Source organism: Xenopus tropicalis, chromosome 6 (genome assembly GCF_000004195.4).
Source record: "Xenopus tropicalis strain Nigerian chromosome 6, UCB_Xtro_10.0, whole genome shotgun sequence".
Classification (NCBI taxonomy): Eukaryota; Metazoa; Chordata; class Amphibia; order Anura; family Pipidae; genus Xenopus; species Xenopus tropicalis.
The window spans coordinates 69,714,735-69,732,583 of record NC_030682.2 but is presented as its reverse complement, the minus strand read 5'-3'; the positions used below and the strand labels follow the sequence as shown (position 1 = coordinate 69,732,583).

The window sequence follows — 17,849 nt, the reverse complement described above, 5'->3', positions numbered from 1 at the left end:
AACAAAAATGGGTAAATAGAACTTTCTACTGCAAACTACCAAACTAGAAAGCTATGCTAAACAGAACGGTTTTTATGACATTTCTGAAAATCGTCACAAAGCTTGCATTTTACCTCATTATGTACCCTCACATTTTGTAACGTATCAACATAAAACTTTCTAAATATAAACGCCAGTGGCCTACTGAAAAGTTTGATGCCCTATATGCATATATTGGCCAAACTACGTCCCGTACAGGGGCACCCAAATAAAAATAGTGCATATGAATTTTCACATAAGACAGGGGTCTACTGAACAATTTGATGACCAATATGCATAGATTTACCAAACTATGTGGGGTACACATGGATGCCAAATTGAAATACAGCAGACAAAATATCCATGTGCAAAGACAAGTAATAAAGAACAATGTGAAATGCAATAAAATTGATAATAAAAAAAAATCACTAAAATAATTTTTTTTTTTGCCTAATAATATCTGCGGTCAGAATAACAGTTTGAGTATTTTGGCTAGGGCAAATAAGTTTTACAGACAAAGTCAAGCGAACAACAGCTAGGCATAACTGAAAATGCAATAAATTGGCTAAAAATGCAATAAAATACCTAAAAATGCACCAAAATCACAGAAAATGTAGTAGAAACACCGAAATAATACACAAAAGGTATTGCGCAGTGCAGTTAGCGAATACGCTATCCGCAATGGCAATAAAACATTTTTTTCAGGCAAGAATAAAAACGATGCGATAAAAAAAAAATAAAAGTGTGTGTAAGTGTTCTGAATGTGTGAAACCCACCAACCGCCCAACCCCCCCCAAAATGTATGTGTTTATGTGTAAGTGTGAGTATTAGTGTATTATGTGTGTGTATGTGTCTTTTTTTTACACTTACCTGGGACAAGCAGGCACAGAAATCCTCTGAAGGTGGGAGGAAGGACCCAGGAGCCGCTGCAGCTTCTTCCTGCGACACCGATGGTGAGTATTCAGAAGAGGGAGGGAGGGGGGAAGGAAGGGAGAGCAGGAAATGTCAGGCACACACAGAAAGCGTGTCCTGACATTTCCTATGGGGCCCCTGGGCGATCGCGCCCCAGGGGCCACTCGTTCCCCCCCTCTGACTGTTGTCTAGAGGCTGGGGAACGAGCGGGGAGCGAAGAAGCAGCTTGAATAGCCGCTTCTCTGCTCCCAAATCCGGAAGTGCAGCAGGACGTAGAATCTACGTCCTGTGGCACTTAGGTACTTTGGTACCCAGGACGTAGATTCTATGTCCTGTGGCACTAAAAAGGTTAATACCCTGGGATGAATCCCATCCGGTCCTGGACATTTGTTTACCTTTACATGTTCAAGTCTCTTTTGAATATCCTCCTGAGTGACCCATGCGTCAGTAGCTAAATTACTAGAACTGGGTGTATTAAAAGGGAAGCCTTCATTATCTGGCTCCTCAGATGTATAGACAGATGAAAAATAAGAGTTCAAAATTTCTGCTTTTTCCCCGTTCTCATCAACCAACTTACCCCCCCCATGATAATAAGGTTCCCACCCCTTCTTGCTTCATTTTTTTACTATTCACATAATTAAAAAATAATTTTGGATTCTTTTTACTCCTAGCTGCAATATCCCTTTCCATCTCTATTTTAGCTTGCCTGATAGCCTTTTTGCATGCTTTATTTGCTTCCTTGTACCTGATGAAAGTTTCTGCTGTCCCAGCTAACTTGAATGCTTTAAAAGCATGTTTTTTCTTACCAACCTCAACGCGATGCCTCTCCTTGATTACAAGGGGAATATACTGTTGTGTATACCTGCAAAGCAAGGATGTTCCTTTTTCCTTCTGTGTCTAACCCTATGAAAAGCCTTTCCCAGTTGACACATTGCAGAGATGCCCTTATACTGGCAAGGTCTGCACGTCTAAAATCGAGCGTTTTAGTTACTCCCTTATAGAGCTGTCTCTGCAGCATTAAATCAAAGGAGACCATGTTGTGATCACTGTTCCCCAAATGCTCACCCACACAAATGTTCGATACTGTACATCCTTTAATTATTCTGATTGTAATTAGTGTAACATGGCTTTTAAAACAGTTTACTTCTGTTTGCAGGTGACACAAAATTACACCCAATGGGATTTTTAAACTCATCCAATCAGTATCTACTTGATTTTCAGCCAGTAATCGGTCAGGCATTCCCATTTTAGGGCCCCATACATAGGCTAGTAAATGCCAACTTAATTTTGAAGGGGTTGAATCGGCTGCTTAAATCTGCCTGTGTATGGCCAACGTTATTAAAGGGGTATAAGATAGAGATATCACTTTCAATTTACAAAGCATTTGTAAATTTTTTATCTAGATCAGTGCTGTCCAAATTCTCTGGTACTGAGTGCCAGAATTTTTTTGGCCAAAATGGTGGAGGGCCGATAATGGAAGCCGTTTTGACCACTCCCCTTTTTAAAACCTGTACCCACTTCAAATCACACCCATGTTGTCAAGAGCTTTTAAGACCATACCCACACTAATTCATATGCAAAAGAATAATATTATGTCATATTAAGGCACACCCTTAAATCCATATGCCTCCTCCTCCCCTGTGGATAGCACAGCAACCCCCAGTATATAATTACACACCTTTTTATGCGATACTCTGCCAGCCCTAGCTTGCCTGTGTGTGCCATACTCTGCCTGCCCTATGCTGCTTGTGTGTGCAAGCAGTACATGCAGTGACACAATTGACATTGCTCCTATAGTCTGTCTTATGAACAGTTAACCAATGTGGGCGATTACAGTCTGAGCCTGAGGTGTGAATAGTACAGGGAATTAGATGTATAAACAATACAGGGGATTACAGCCTGAATCTGAGGTGTGAACAATGCCAGTTAATCTCAGTACTGATACAATTTAAATTTTACACAAAAGTAAACTGTCACAGCAGCCAGACAGGTGGGGGCCATACTGACTTGCCAGGTCAGTATATTCCCTTTGTAAGCAAGGCATCGCAAAGCAAACCTTTATGGCTGAATAAAAGTGTTAGTGTTGAGGTTGGTAAGAAAAAAACGTGCTTTTAAAGCATTCAAGTTAGCTGGGACAGCAGAAACTTTCATCAGGTACAAGGAAGCAAATAAAGCATGCAAAAAAGATATCATGCAAAGGGAGGGGTATTGCAGCTAGGAGTAAAAGGAAACCAAAATTATTTTTATGTTGGGTTGAAAACCCCAACATACAGTTCTTCGACTTTGGCTTATTCTCCCGCTTTTTCTTCTTCTTTTTTTTCTTAGCGTCCCCCCATATTCTAAACGCTACTCCTCCTACAGTTTTAAGGGTACAACACCCAAACTCCCCACATTTCTTCGCCCTATAGCGGAGCAGGTTGCTTATGCTTTTTTAAGCAATCCCGCTTTTGATGGTGCCACTCCAAACACCCCAATTTTCCCATTTACTTGACAGGAAAGATTTTCAAACTGCTGCCACACATACAGCTTTGAAGCTACACCCCCCAAACTTGAGTAACATAATCATGGGGTCACCCTGAATGAAACAGCGACATTTGTTGGATGACCCCAAAGTAGGAGGGGCCAACAACAGCCAATAAAATTTCATCCAATTACTTTAATGTGGAAATTGAAACTGCAGCCAATCTTACAGCTTTGAGGCTACACTACCTAAACTTGAATCACATAGTCATGGGGTCAGCCTGAAGGAAAATATGATGATTGTTGGATGCTCAAAAGTGGGCAGAGCTGTGAACAGCCAATCAGATTTTACCTATTGTATTGGCGGAAATTCAACCTGCTGCCATTCTCACAGTAATAACGCCGGGGTCCCCAAACTTTGCAGGGTTAGGCACCAGGTAACTGTGGTTCAAGGTTAGAAAAAGTGGGCGGAGCCGCCAACAGCCAATCAAATTTTACCTGTTTACTTTCAATGGGGAAATTCAACCTGCTGCTATTCTCACGGTATTAACACCAGGGTCCCTAAACTTTTCACAGTTGGTCACTACAACATAATATCTGTAATTGGATAGAGAATTGGCTGAAGGATAGATTACAAAGAGTGGTGGTAAATGGAACATTTTCTAATTGGACCAGTGTGTGGTTAGTGGAGTACCGCAGGGGTCAGTCCTTGGTCCTTTGATTTTTAACTTGTTTTTTTAATGACCTGGAGGTGGGCATAGAAAGTACTGTTTCTATTTTTGCTGACAATACTACCGTATATACTCGAGTATAAGCCGAGTTTTTCAGCCCTAAAAATGTGCTTAAAAAGTAACCATCGGCTTATACTCGGGTATATACGGCAATTGCACTCACACTACAAGCAATACGGTCGTTGGCCACCCCCCTGTGGCCGGCCTTATGCAGCATGTAGACGTGGCGTGCGCGTGACTTTATACGCAGCGCGCCGCTTCGCGTTGGGGCACAGTGAGCGCCATGGCCACCATTGAGGAGTACCCCCGAGCCCCCCCCTCCCTGGACCCCCATGGCCGGCCTTAAGCAGCATTGAGAAGCGCCGTGCACGCGACATTATGTGCAGCGCGGGACAGCATTATGTGCAGGGGACACAGCCATGAGGAGCACCCCCGAGCCCCCTCCTCCCTGGACCCCCCCTGGAAGACTGTGGCGCCGCTCGCAGGACAACATGAGCGGAGTGCCATGCGACATTGAGGAGCACTCCCCCCCCCCCCCCCCTTGCCTGCTGTGCTGTCATCATGTGTAGGACACAGTGAAAAGTTTGGGTGCAGACAAGGGGTAAGTCCATTCTGTTACAAGTTTACTTTTGTAATCCACTGACTGCCAAAGTTTTACATAACTTGTTAAGCTCTATGGCTAGTGGCACAGTAGTTGTTTTATCAAATTTATATAGAATAATTTTGTATTCATTGAAGTGACATCCATAACAGCAATTTACTATATTTAAAGAATACAGAAATGCCATATTTAGTTATGGGATTAAAGATTTTGTATACCGGTATATGGATGCTTTTCATGCTGCACCATTGAGGGGCTTATACTCGAGTCAATACATTTTTCCAGTTTTCTTAGGTAAAATTAGGTACCTCGGCTTATATTCGGATCGGCTTATACTCGAGTATATACGGTAAGTTGTGAAAAGCTAATAATGCAGGATGCTGCCAGAGCAATTGACAAAACTGGAAAACTGAGCGGCAAAATGCAAAATGAGGTTCAATGTTGAAAAGTGCAAAGTAATGCACTTTGGTACAAATAATATAAACGCAAGTTATCTACTAAATTGTAGTGTGTCAAGGGTATCCTTAACCCTTTCCCTGCCAAGCATGTAGCTCCTACGTGCTGGAATAAAAAGAAGTTAAACACAGAGCATGTAGGAGCTACGTTTTCTTTATCTTGCGCTCATTCTCTGCACTCCCTGCTTAAGCCGAGTGCAGATAGCGAGCGCAGAGTAAAGAACCCCCTAGGGAACATGCAGAGAGGGGTAAATAGTGGCCCCTGGGGTGCGATCGCCCAGGGGCCCCATGGGAAAAGTCTGACACGTGGATTCTACGTGTCAGGCTTTTGCTGCTTTCCCCCTCTTTCCTGTGCTCCCCCCTCACTTCCTGTGCCGCCCACACACTTGAGCCGACTGCTGGTGCTGCTGTCCCTGCGATCTTCTGTCTCCCTCCTGCAATCTTCAGCCGTTTGTGCCCAGGTTAGTGCCAGATACACACACAAACACACAATCACACACTTATTATTACACTAATACACACTTATTCTTACACTTACACACACAGTTAAACCAAAAGATACTTCTACCACTCTGTCCTGTATACTTACTTACAGTCCACAATACAACATGATTAAAAACATTGTGGACAAAAAATTAGTTATACTAAAGACAGACCTGATATTCAGGTCTATACTAAACAATGGCCTTAAATTTGTATCTGAAACAATAGGGAACAGATTGTCCCCTAGTATGATCCAAGCCAATATACCAGAGAAAACGTGGCTATCCACTAAAGGATGTTTTACCTGTGGGTCTAAAAGATGTATTACTTGTAATTTTGTGATTAAAACAGACAAATTTACTTCAACAGTAACACAGAAGACTTATGTAATTAAACATTTTATAAATTGTAATACAAGATTTGTAATCTATCTCCTCACATGCAAAAAATGCGGAAAGCAATACGTAGGACAGACCAGTAGAAGGTTTAAAGAGAGAATTCGTGAACATGTCTCCAACTTCACCGATATTAAATCCCACACACCAGTGGCGAGACATTTTCACGAGTGCTCCAATAGGTCTTTACAACATCTCTCTGTTATAGGTATTGATAAGGTTCTTCCTAACCCTAGAGGGGGTAATATTGTCAACACCCTTATAAGAAAGGAAACAAAATGGATTTTCTTCCTCAATACTAGACAGCCTGAAGGCTTAAATTTTGACTATGACGTATCTTGTTACGTATGAAAAATTTTATATCCACCACCGGACTTGGTGATATAATATCATAAACTTAATAAATAGTCCTGGGTGTCTTACTTTCATTTGGTTAAATTTAACCTCATATGTATATTTACACTTATATAGTATATGACTCTATATATATAATTCTATATATACAGTATATGTATATATATTGTTATATCTATATTTTATTTTCTTACTTACCTAACTTCATAGTCTGTGAGATAAATTCTAAGAGATTCGGGAATCCCTGAGCATAACCTTTCTGTAAAAGCTCATTTAGGAATTCATTTTTCTAACTATTATACATGGATTATAAACTCTGATGTGATTAAAACTTTCCATAATAATGTACTGAGAATACATCCATTTTTTGAGAATACTTTTCTTGATATACATTGTTTTCTAACACATGTGCTTTCTCTATTTTTTGTCCTTTGACATTATGTTTGATTTTACCTAATTAATCCAGTTCAGTGATTGGTTAATTACATCTAACTAACCATTGGCTCCTTATGCTTTAAATACCCTCTGTATGTAACTGTTCATTCAGCCTATGATTAAGTACCGCAAGGTACGAAACGCGTAAGGCTTGCTGTATCATGTGTTAGCTTAATAAATAAACTGTGATTTTACTTCACTTTTTTGTGAACTTCTGCCATTTTTTCTATTTGAAATCCCGGAGTGCCTACCTATCTTGATGTTTGTGATGTATCCACTTACACACACACACTTACATTTTGGGCGGGGTTGGGGGTTTCACACATTCACAGCACTTACAGCACTCACACTTACTTGCACACAAAACACATTTTGCCAGGTGTACACACACACTTACACACTTATGCAATTTTGTAATTTTTTTTTTATTGCATTGTTTTTTTTCTTGCCTGAAAAAAATGTTTTATTGCCATTGCGGATAGCATATATTCGCTAACCGCACTGCGCAATACCTTTTGTGCAGTATTTTTGTGTTTTTATTACATTTTCTGTGATTTTGGTGCATTTTTAGTCATTTTATTGCATTTTCAGTTATGTGTAGTTGTTGTTTGCTGTAAAACTAATTTGCCCAAGCCAAAATACCCAAACTTTGATTCTAACTGCAGATATCACTAGGAAAAAAAAATATATTTTAGGGGTTTTTTTTTTGGATTTTAGCAATTTTACTGCATTTCACATTGTTCTTTGGTATTTGTCTTTGCACATGGACATTTTATTTGCTGTATTTCAATTTGGCTTCCTCTGTACCCCACATAGTATGTTAAATCTATGCATATAGGGCATCAAACTGTTCAGTAGACCCCTGGCGTTCATATTTAAAGTGTTTTATGTTGGTACGTTATGAAATGTGGGGTACATAATGGGGCAAAATGCAAGCTTTGTGACGATTTCCAGAAATGTTATAAAAACCGTTTTGTTTAGCATAGCTTTGTAGTTTGGTAGTTTGCAGTAGAAAAATGTATTTACCCATTTTTGTTTTGTCAGAATGTGTACTTTCGGAAAATGTATGGTTTTCTAGGGTCTCCATACTGTTAGGGGGTCTTATGGCACATAATACACATACCGGGTGCAAAAACTGCACGAGCCAGAGCGTCATTTGTGAAAATTCATATGCACTATTGTTATTTGGGTGCCCCTGTACTCCACATAGTTTGGTAAATCAATGCATATAGGGCATCAAACTGTTCAGTAGACCTCTGGTGTTCCTATTTGGGGTGATTTTCAGATTGGTACTTTGGTGTAGAAAGGACTCTTTACCCATGCTGGATTTGTCAGAATATGTACTTTCCAAAAATATATGGTTTTCAGGGGTTACCCTACATTTCTGCAGTTTCTATCCCACATAAAACTGCCATGTGTTAATGAATTAGGTAAAGGTAAGCCATGAAATTAATGTGCACAAGGTATATTTTGGGGTCAAATTTAGGGTGTTTTATCTTGGTACCCAATGCTATGTGGGAGATAAGATGCTGCAAAGTGGAAGCTTTGAGAGGATTTTTGGAAATGTTATCAAAAATGGCAACTTTAGGAAAGCTTTGCGGCTTGGTACTTTGGTGTAGAAAGACATGGGTACCCATTTTGAATTCAGGAGAATGTGTACTTTCCAAAAATATATGGCTTTCTGGGGTGAGCTTACTTTTTTTTGTAGCGTTGTCCCACACAAAATGATGTAAATGTGTTGATTTTGCAGAAGCTGAAATGACAGAAATGGCAGATCATATGGGGGTATGTTCACATTGGGGCTCCTACATGCCACTTACTTAGGTAAACCTAAACATATTGGGCATCATACTTTTCAGTGGACCCCTGGCGTTCAAATTCTGGGTGTTTTCTCTTGGAACCTAATGATTTGTGGGAGATAAGATGCAGAATCCTATTCTGGATTCCCCAGAATCTGTTCTTTCTAAAAATGTATAATTTTCTGGGATAAACCTTCTGTTAGTGGAATTTTTGACCTTGAAATCTAAAGTATGCAGCTTTTCTGGAGCAGTGCTTTGGAAATTTGGTAGTGTACTGCTGGGAGTTTTTGACCTATACAAGTGAGAAATCTCTGTAAAACTATATATATTTGGTATTGGCACGTTCAGGAGACATGGGACTTTCCAAATCAGTTGTATTTTCATGCATAAAATTTTTGTTTCTGGTGTATGTGTTTATATTATGGAAAATATTATTTATTTTCATTTTTTAGACATTTAGAAGCCTATATATTGTTACAGAATTGGAATTACGCAAAAATTCTTAGGTTGTCCTGAAAAAAAACATATATAGTTTTCCTGGGTAAACTAAAAGTCCCCCCAAGGAAAAGCCCCTAAAGTTAAACAGTGCAAAATGTAGAAGTTCCAGTTCAAAACAGCTGGCAGTGAAAGCGTTAATTGAGAAGGATCTGGGAATTTTTGTAGATAACAAGTTGTCAAATTCCAGGCAGTGTCATTCTGTGGCTACTAAATATAAAATGCTTTCTTGTATAAAAAAGTGCATTGATTCAAGGGATGAAAACATAATTTTGCCTCTTTATAGGTCTCTGGTAAGGCCTCACCTTGAGTATGCAGTGCAGTTTTGGGCTCCAGTCCTTAAAAAGGAAATTAATGAGCTAGAGAGAGTGCAGAGACCTGCAACTATGCTGGTAAAGGGTATGGAAGGTTTAAACTATGAGGTTAGACTGTCATGGTTGGGGTTGTTTTCTCTGGAAAAAAGGTGCTTGCGAGGGGACATGATTACTCTGTACAAGTACATTAGAGGGGTTTATAGGCAGATAGGAGGTGTTTTTTTTCCCATTGGGGAAATTATCTTGACTTGCCTATTTGTCTATGTTGTGCTATTTGTGTATGTTCTAGAAATGTAAAAAATGCATGAGTTTTGGATTATGTGCCACATCCACCACAAAATATTTGGCTGAACCCCAACCAAATCAAGCTCAAATTTGTATATTTAAATTTTAGAAAAATAAAAATGTTGCAGTAATTTTTAAAAAAAATTTCAGTTTCCAGAGCTTTAAAGTGACTTTGGTTCACATTATATTCTGCTGAGCATTAAGGATTCTGTTGAATCCTGCAAAAAGTGCTAAGACTGAGCCAAATCCCAAGATGTATTTTGACTTTGGTGAGTCCCTAATATGTTCTCTAACAAACTGGGGGCCTCGAGAAACAGGTGTACAGTATTTATTTTGTGATCATGTGATCAGTAGCACAAAAGCAGGTGCTAATTATGTTTTTATTTAGAGGTTATTGATTGTGCTGATTTTTTGACACGGACTGATAAGTCATTAAAGTATAATTTTTAAGGGTTTTTAGCAGTTTTACAGCCATCAATTTTATGCCTTAACCTCAGATGCTGGTACTGCATTATTGTTTTAACATTTCCAGAGAAGACTTGATGCTTTCAAATTTGTGATCACATCTCTTTGAAAACTCTTTGGCTAATGTCCCATGCAGAGATTAGTCGCCCATGATAGATCTCTGCTAATGCGGGTGACTTATCATTCCATAATGCCTTTCCACCTACAACAAAGGGTATCACCAGAGAAAAGGTCTACAACATTGCTTTTGTTTTCTGAAGTCTTCTCCTACAGGCAACTCTGCGGTAGCAGAGATCTATCACTGGCAACTAAATCTCTTCATGGAACATTTGCCTTAGGTCTGTCATGGTCATTTTACAACATTTTTCTCCATTTTAACCCCAGTCCCATTTGCCAGTAGCTTCCACCTATAGGTTTAACAATTATTATAATTTATTTACATTCAGTCCCTCACAGCTAACCACCTAGGTCATATTGCCAAATATTGTCTCCTTTCCCTGTAGTAGGTAGATATTGGCTCTGGTAGACCATAGAAGCACTCTTAGCATGAACTATTTTGCTATGTGCATATACAGCCCTTCTGCAGAGAGCATTGCTCAAGTTCCACTCCAGGGATTGTGGGTGGTTTCTACAGTGAATCAAGTCTGCCTCTGCTCAAGGAGACAGGAGGCTTCACATCAACACTTTTCTCAGCCTGGCAATTATAGGCCTGTAAGTTTGACATCCGTGGTGGGCAAGTTATTTGAAAGCTTGTTAAGGGATCACATACAAAATTATGTACTGGAGAATGGCATTATGAGCAGTAATCAGAATGGCTTTATGAAGGACAGGTCATGTCAGACCAATTTAATTGCTTTTTATGATGAGGTAAGTCAGAAGCTGGACAGTGGGGATGCAGTAGATATAATCTGTTAGGATTTTGCCAAAGCATTTGATATCGTTCCCAACAAACGACTGCTTTCTAAACTAAGGTCTATTGGTTTTAGTGAAGTCATTTGCACATGGATAGAAAACTGGCTACAGGATCAGGTACAGAGGGGTGGTTGTTAATGGTACACTCTCTACTTGGAATAAGGTTCTCAGTGGGGTCCCTCAGGGTTCTGTACTGGGTCCACTTTTGTTTAATTTGTTTATAAATGACTTGTGGGAGGGTATTATAAGTAATGTATCAGTGTTTGCAGATGACACAGAACTCTGCAGACCAGTCAATTCTATCCAGGATGTGGCATCCTTGCAGCATGATCTTGACCAACTGGCAATCTGGGCGGCTAAGTGGCAGATGAGATTTAATCTGGATAAATGTAAGGTCATGCACCTGGGATGTAAAAATATGCAAGCCACTTATACCCTTAATAGGACTGCACTAGGCAAATCCATAATGGAGATGGACCTTGGAGTCCTTGTAGATAATAAACTTGGCTCTAGCAAGCAATGCCAGGCAGCAGCTGCAAGGGCAAACAAGGTTTTGAGCTGTATTAAAAGGGGTATAGATTCACGGGAGGAGAGGGTTATTCTTCTCCTTTACAGAGCGCTGGTAAGGCCCCATCTAGAATATGCTTTTCAGTTTTGGTCTCCAATGCTCAAACGAGACATTATTGAGTTAGAGAGGGTCCAGAGAAGGGCAACTAAGCTGGTAAAGGGTATGGAAAGTCTCAGTTATGGCTGGCCAAGTTGGGTCTTTTTACACTGGAGAAGAGGCGCTTAAGAGGTGACATGATAACTATGTATAAATATATAAGGGGATCATATAATAACCTTCCTAATGTTTTATTTACCAGTAGGTCCTTCCAATGGACACAAGGGCACCCACTCCGTTTAGAAGGAGGGAGGTTCGGAAAGGATTTTTTACTGTGAGAGCTGTGAAGTTGTGGGATTCCCTCCCCAAGGGTTATGGGAGATAGCTCTTAGTACAAGTTGATCCAGGGACTGGTCCGATTGCCATCTTGGAGTCAGGAAGGAATTTTTTCCCCTCTGCAGCAAATTAGAGAGGCTTCAGATGGGGTTTTTTGCCTTCCTCTGCATCAACTAGAAGTTAGGCAGGTTATATATAGGCATTATGGTTGAACGTGATGGACGTATGTCTTTTTTCAACCCAATTTACTATGTTACTACTACCATTTTAAAGGCTGGTGACAAGGAAAGTGGGCAATGCAAACCTCTTCATCAATATAAAGTATACTGAAATAAGAACCTACAATCTGTCATTTAAAGCCATTTGCCACTACAATAGAAAAAACATCATGTGCCTTTTGCCACACATCCAAAGGAAAGCTGTTTTATTAATTTATTATTTTTATTAAAGGAGAAGGAAAGGCTAAATCACAGGTTTATAATTACCTGATACCATTGGCTTGTGCTTTGGTTATCAGATAACTGCACTGGCCCATGGTATTTCTAAGCAAGCACCACGGAGCAATCTTATTCATGCTTATCTATGCTGGGTGTGCAGTACAGTGAAAAGTCTTAAAGGAACAGTAACACCAAAAAATTATAGAGTTTTAAAGTAAATAAAATATAATATACTAGTGCCCTGCACTGGTAAAAGTTGTGTGCTTGCTACAGTAACTCTACTATAGTTTATATATAATAAGCTGCTGTTTAGCCATGGGGGCGGCCATTCAAGCTGGAAAAAAGGAGAAAAGGCACAAGTTACATAGCAGATAACAGATAAACTCTGTATAATACAATAGTGTTTTATTTGTTATCTGCTAAATGACTGTGCCTTTTCTCCTTTGAATGGCTGCCCCCATGGCTACACAGCTGCATTCTTTATATAAACCATAGTAGTGTTTCTGAGGCAAACACACCATTTGTACCAGTGCAGGGCAGCAGTACATTATATTGGAATTTCTTTTATACACTTGAATTTTTTGGTGTTACTGTTCCTTTAAGCAAAAACTCACTTTTTTCACTCCACTGTACATACGTCATTCTGGGTATAGGAATAGATGGAATAAGAGGATTGTTCCATGATGCTCCCTCAGAAGTATCCCGGCCTTTGCCGTTTTCCTGGCACAGTGCGAACAAGAGCACTGCACCAGGGTATCAGAAAAGTGATTATAATCACTACCTAACATTAGCCCTTTCCCAGTGAATTAACCTTTCTTTTTCCTTTAATAAGAAGCTTTTATAGTCACCATTACCTTATTGAGTCAGAGAAACAAACGTTGGTTCTGGAGAGGCACTTATTTATTTTGTCAACAAAGTGACAAAGGGAGGGACTGTGGAAGTCTCATCAGAAGCCAGGGATCTAGATAGGGCATCTGCTTTGATCCAGGTGTACAAGAAATGACGAAGTTGAATCTGGAAAAGAATAATGCCTACCTAGCTTTTCAAGGATTCAATCTTCTTGTGGAAGAAATATATTCTACATTTTTGTGATTCGGGAGGATAGTGACTGGCTCTACAGATCCCTCCAACAAATGACACCATTCATCCAAGGCCAACTTTATGGCCAACAACTCCTGAATGCCAACATCATAGTTTCTTTCAGCAGAGGAAAGGTCCTGGGAGAAAAAGGCATAGGGATGAAGAGGACCCTGAGAATCAGTTCACTCGGACAGAAATTCTTCTACCCCTGTATCAGAGGCATCAATTTTGAGGTTGAATGGAAAGTATTAGGATGAAGAAACACTGGAGCAGAAGCAAAAGTGGCCTTTTATGTTACAAAAGCTTTATGGGCTTCAGGAGACCAGGAAAGTTTGGAATCTTTGTGAGTGAGAACTGTGATGGGAGCCACAATTTGATAAAAACCCTTGATGAACCTTCAATAGAGATTGGCGAATCCAATGAAACATTGATTGGCCTTCAGCCCCGCAAGAGTGGGCCAATCTGAAACTGCAGAAACTCCATTTCAAAACCAGAAGTGGAGATGATAACCCTAAAAAGGGAATCTTTGCCTTGTGAAACAGTTCTCTAACTTTGTGTAAAGATTACTCTCTCTAAAGCAGGGATCCCCAACCTTTTATACTCGTGAGCCACACTCAGATGTAAAAAGAGTTGGTGAGCCACATAAGCATGAAAAAATTCTTTGGGGGGATGCCAAATAAGGGCTGTGATTGGCTATTTGGCAGCCCCATATGGACTGCTAAGTTGTAGCAGGCTCTGTTTAGAGTAAAAATGTATCTCGGTGCTTCCAAAAGTTGACTTCAAGCCAAAAATGTAAAAATGGGTTGTATAAGGTTGTATGTACCCCAGAGATCAAGCTTGGAGAAAAAGCTCTAGTGATGTGCAGGCTGTCCTGATACACGGGGGACTCAGGTCGAGCTCTTTTGCTTGCCCTCCACGCCTTCGACCTTTCACTGCCGGTTCCGGCTCTCTTATTTATAGGCGTGCCCCTGTCCCTTTTGTGCCCCTTTTTTGTGATCAGTCGTGGGCAGGTCAGGCGCGGATCTATAAATAGAAGGGACTATAAATAGAAGGGACTAGCTGAGTTGGGTAGGGTTTAGGCTGAGAGCAGCTAGGTTAGGGTTGGGTGGGGGTCCAGAAAAACTCAACCCACACATCACTACGTAGCTCCCTTCTCAGCATTATTTTGGCAGGAGAGTAGAATCTTGAGTGTGAGACATGCACCGACTTGATTGGAGCAGGTAAACAAGAGAAGCGACATAAGGAGCTCCAAGCCGTGAGTTGACTGTAAACCCAGTGGATAGCAGGATTATGTTTTCTTAATCAAGGTCAACTGAGAATCACTGGAGTGGCAGGACAATCAAAGTAACAGTAACATCAAAATATGAATGCGTATAAAAGTAATAACAATATAATGCACTGTTACCCTGCACTAGTATAACTGGTGTGTTTGCCTCAGAAAGACTATTCTAGTTTATATAAAAAAAAGCTGCTGTGTAGCCATGGGGGCAGCCATTCGAATGAGAAAAGACACAGGTTACTTAGCAGATAACAGATAAAATGCCATTGTATTCTACAGAGTTTATCTTTTATCTGCTGTGTAACCTGTGCCTTTTCTCCTTTTTTCCAGCTTGAATGGCTGGCCCCATGGCTACACAGCAGCTTATTTATATAAACTATAGGAGCGTTCTGTAGCAAATACACCAGTTTTACCAGTCTATTACATTTTAATTACTTTAAAACACTTTCATATTTTTGTGTTACTGTTCCTTTAATGATCAAGAAGGAAATTTCTTTGGAATGTAACCAGGACCAGGAGAAACAGGCCTACCTTCAACATCTTGGGCGGAGAGTGGTACCTTAAAGGAACAGTAACACAAAATTTTCAAAACGCAAATTAAACTTTAAAACACTTTGATTAACTTATGTAACATAGAAAGTTGTTAATGAATAAATGACATTACCTTGTATGCATAGGGCACAGTAAAAACAGCGATGTGGCGACTGATTTACTTCTGGTTAAATTAAGTTATTTTCCTGCATTCTCTAGCGAGCAAGGAGAATACTTTGAAGGGGATTTATAGCTTTTTTCATTCCAGTTCAGGGAGAGGGGTGGGCAACAAATGCTGTTTTAGCCCCTGCTCTGTTTTTATTTCTGTGGGAGCGAGGGGGCTGCAGAGATTGTACAGGAGAGGGAGGGGGCGGAGGGGGAAGCTGACCAGGAGTATGTGACAAAAGGAGCTGCTGCCTGAGCCCTATCAGTACTTGGTAAGGTTATTATTTAAAATCTACTTATGATATTAATATTTCTGTATGATATATTTTCTAATAAAAATGTATAGAAGGCATGTGTTTAATGTAAAATTTTTGTGTTACTGGTCCTTTAAGATAGACTAAGGTGAACCCACAGATCTTAGAGAAGGAGGCATCTATGAAATTTCCTGCTGCTCCGGAATCCAGGAAGGCCTGACATGGGAAAAACAAGGTAGTCAGAACAAAAAATCTCGAGAACACACTGCCTAGGGGAGACTCCCTACTCACTCCTAGGCCTGTCAGGTCAATGGGGCTGCCAGAAAATTGCCATACTGATTGTCTGTCTCTTTTTTTATAGGTTTCCTGCAGGACAATTCTGAAAAAAAGACCTGAACCATCTGCAGAACCTGCTGCTGTAACATAATTTTCCTGTATCAATACTTGGTAAGGTTATTATTTAAAATCTACTTATGATATTAATATTTCTGTATGATATATTTTCTAATAAAAATGTATAGAAGGCATGTGTTTAATGTAACATTTTTGTGTTATTGGTCCTTTAAGATAGATTAAGGTGAACCCGCAGATCTTAGAGAAGGAGGCATCTATGAAATTTCCTGCTGCTCCAGAATCCAGGAAGGCCTGACAAGGGAACAACAAGGTAGTCAGAACAAAAAATCTCGAGAACACACTGCCTAGGGGAGACTCCCTACTCACTCCTAGACCTGTCAGGTCAATGGGGCTGCCAGAAAATTGCCATACTGATTGTCTGTCTCTTTTTATAGGTTTCCTGCAGGACAATTCTGAAAAAAAGACCTGAACCATCTGCAGAACCTGCTGCTGTAACATCATTTTCCTGTATCTGGTTTGGCCAGCTTGCTTTGTGATGGGATTAGACAGTAGTTAATTGCAATTTGCCCAGTCTGGCCCCACACTGTATGAAAACAAATGACAGGGGTGAACTGGGCTCAGAGTTGGGAGGAAGGAACTAAAGAAGTGGGCTAAACTGGAAAAAATAGAGTTTTGTGGAAGAGGAGAGTGAAAAGATGTGAGGGGTAGCGAAAAACAAAAGCAGTAGAAAGGGGTAGAGAATAGGGAAACTATGAACAGAATACAGTGGGGTGGAACAAATATTAATAGTACATGGGAAAATTGACAAATGTAAGAAGAGAACTGATACACTAATATGGAAAAAAAAAGAAAGAGGGCCACACTCCTTCTCCAATATTAAAAAAATAACTTTTATTGGTTCATTAAAACCACAAGTGGCTACTGTAATACAAAAAAACCTGACGCATTTTGAACCCGTTATCATAGGCTAGCTTAGATGACATCCATACAGTAATTTTAAACAATTGTAAACAGCTCTATCTAAATGTGTAAGACCAAACTTTTCACAATACAATTTAATTAAAAAACATTTATTATTTATTAAATATAAGAAACTTTGAATGGAAGAAAATTCTATACGTCTAGCTTAATTTCCAGGTTAAAATATACAGCATTTATAATAGTACAGGTATGAGATCCGTTACCCGGAAACCCGTTATCCAGAAAGTTCCTAATTGAAGGAAGACCATTTCCCATTGACTCCATTATAAGCAAATAATTCTATTTTTAAAAATGATTCTCTGTAATAATAATACAGTACCTTGTACTTGATTCTATCTATAGTAAGATACAATTAATCCTTATTGGAGGTAAAACAAGCCTATTGGGTTTATTTAATGTTTACAAAATCTTTTAGTAGACTTAAGGTATGGAGATCCAAATTACAGAAAGATCCCTTATCTAGAAAACCCCAGGTCCCAAGCATTCTGGATAATGGGTCCCATACCTGTATAGCAGGAGAGCATGTACAACATAAATAGGAACATTTGACGAGTGAGGAAAAAGTCGAGTTTTTTCTTCAGAATTCCAGCAGTAATTGCTAGTGCACAGTAAATTGCACCTGTCTGAAATCTGGTTACTGCTTACAGATTTATACAACTACTTTATACAACTACTTATACAAATGCAGACATTTTTGTTTCTAGGCTTGTAATA

At 39.7% G+C, this 17,849-nt stretch overlaps 1 long non-coding RNA gene across 1 annotated transcript; it reads left to right on the top strand.

Moving 5' to 3' along the window:
* The first annotated feature begins 15,267 nt into the window (after positions 1–15,267).
* Positions 15,268–17,382, top strand: LOC101733295. Its single transcript, XR_208710.4, has 4 exons — positions 15,268–16,035; positions 16,162–16,247; positions 16,368–16,464; positions 16,589–17,382. It is a non-coding gene; the product is annotated as an uncharacterized LOC101733295 (long non-coding RNA).
* Positions 17,383–17,849: the final 467 nt, after the last annotated feature.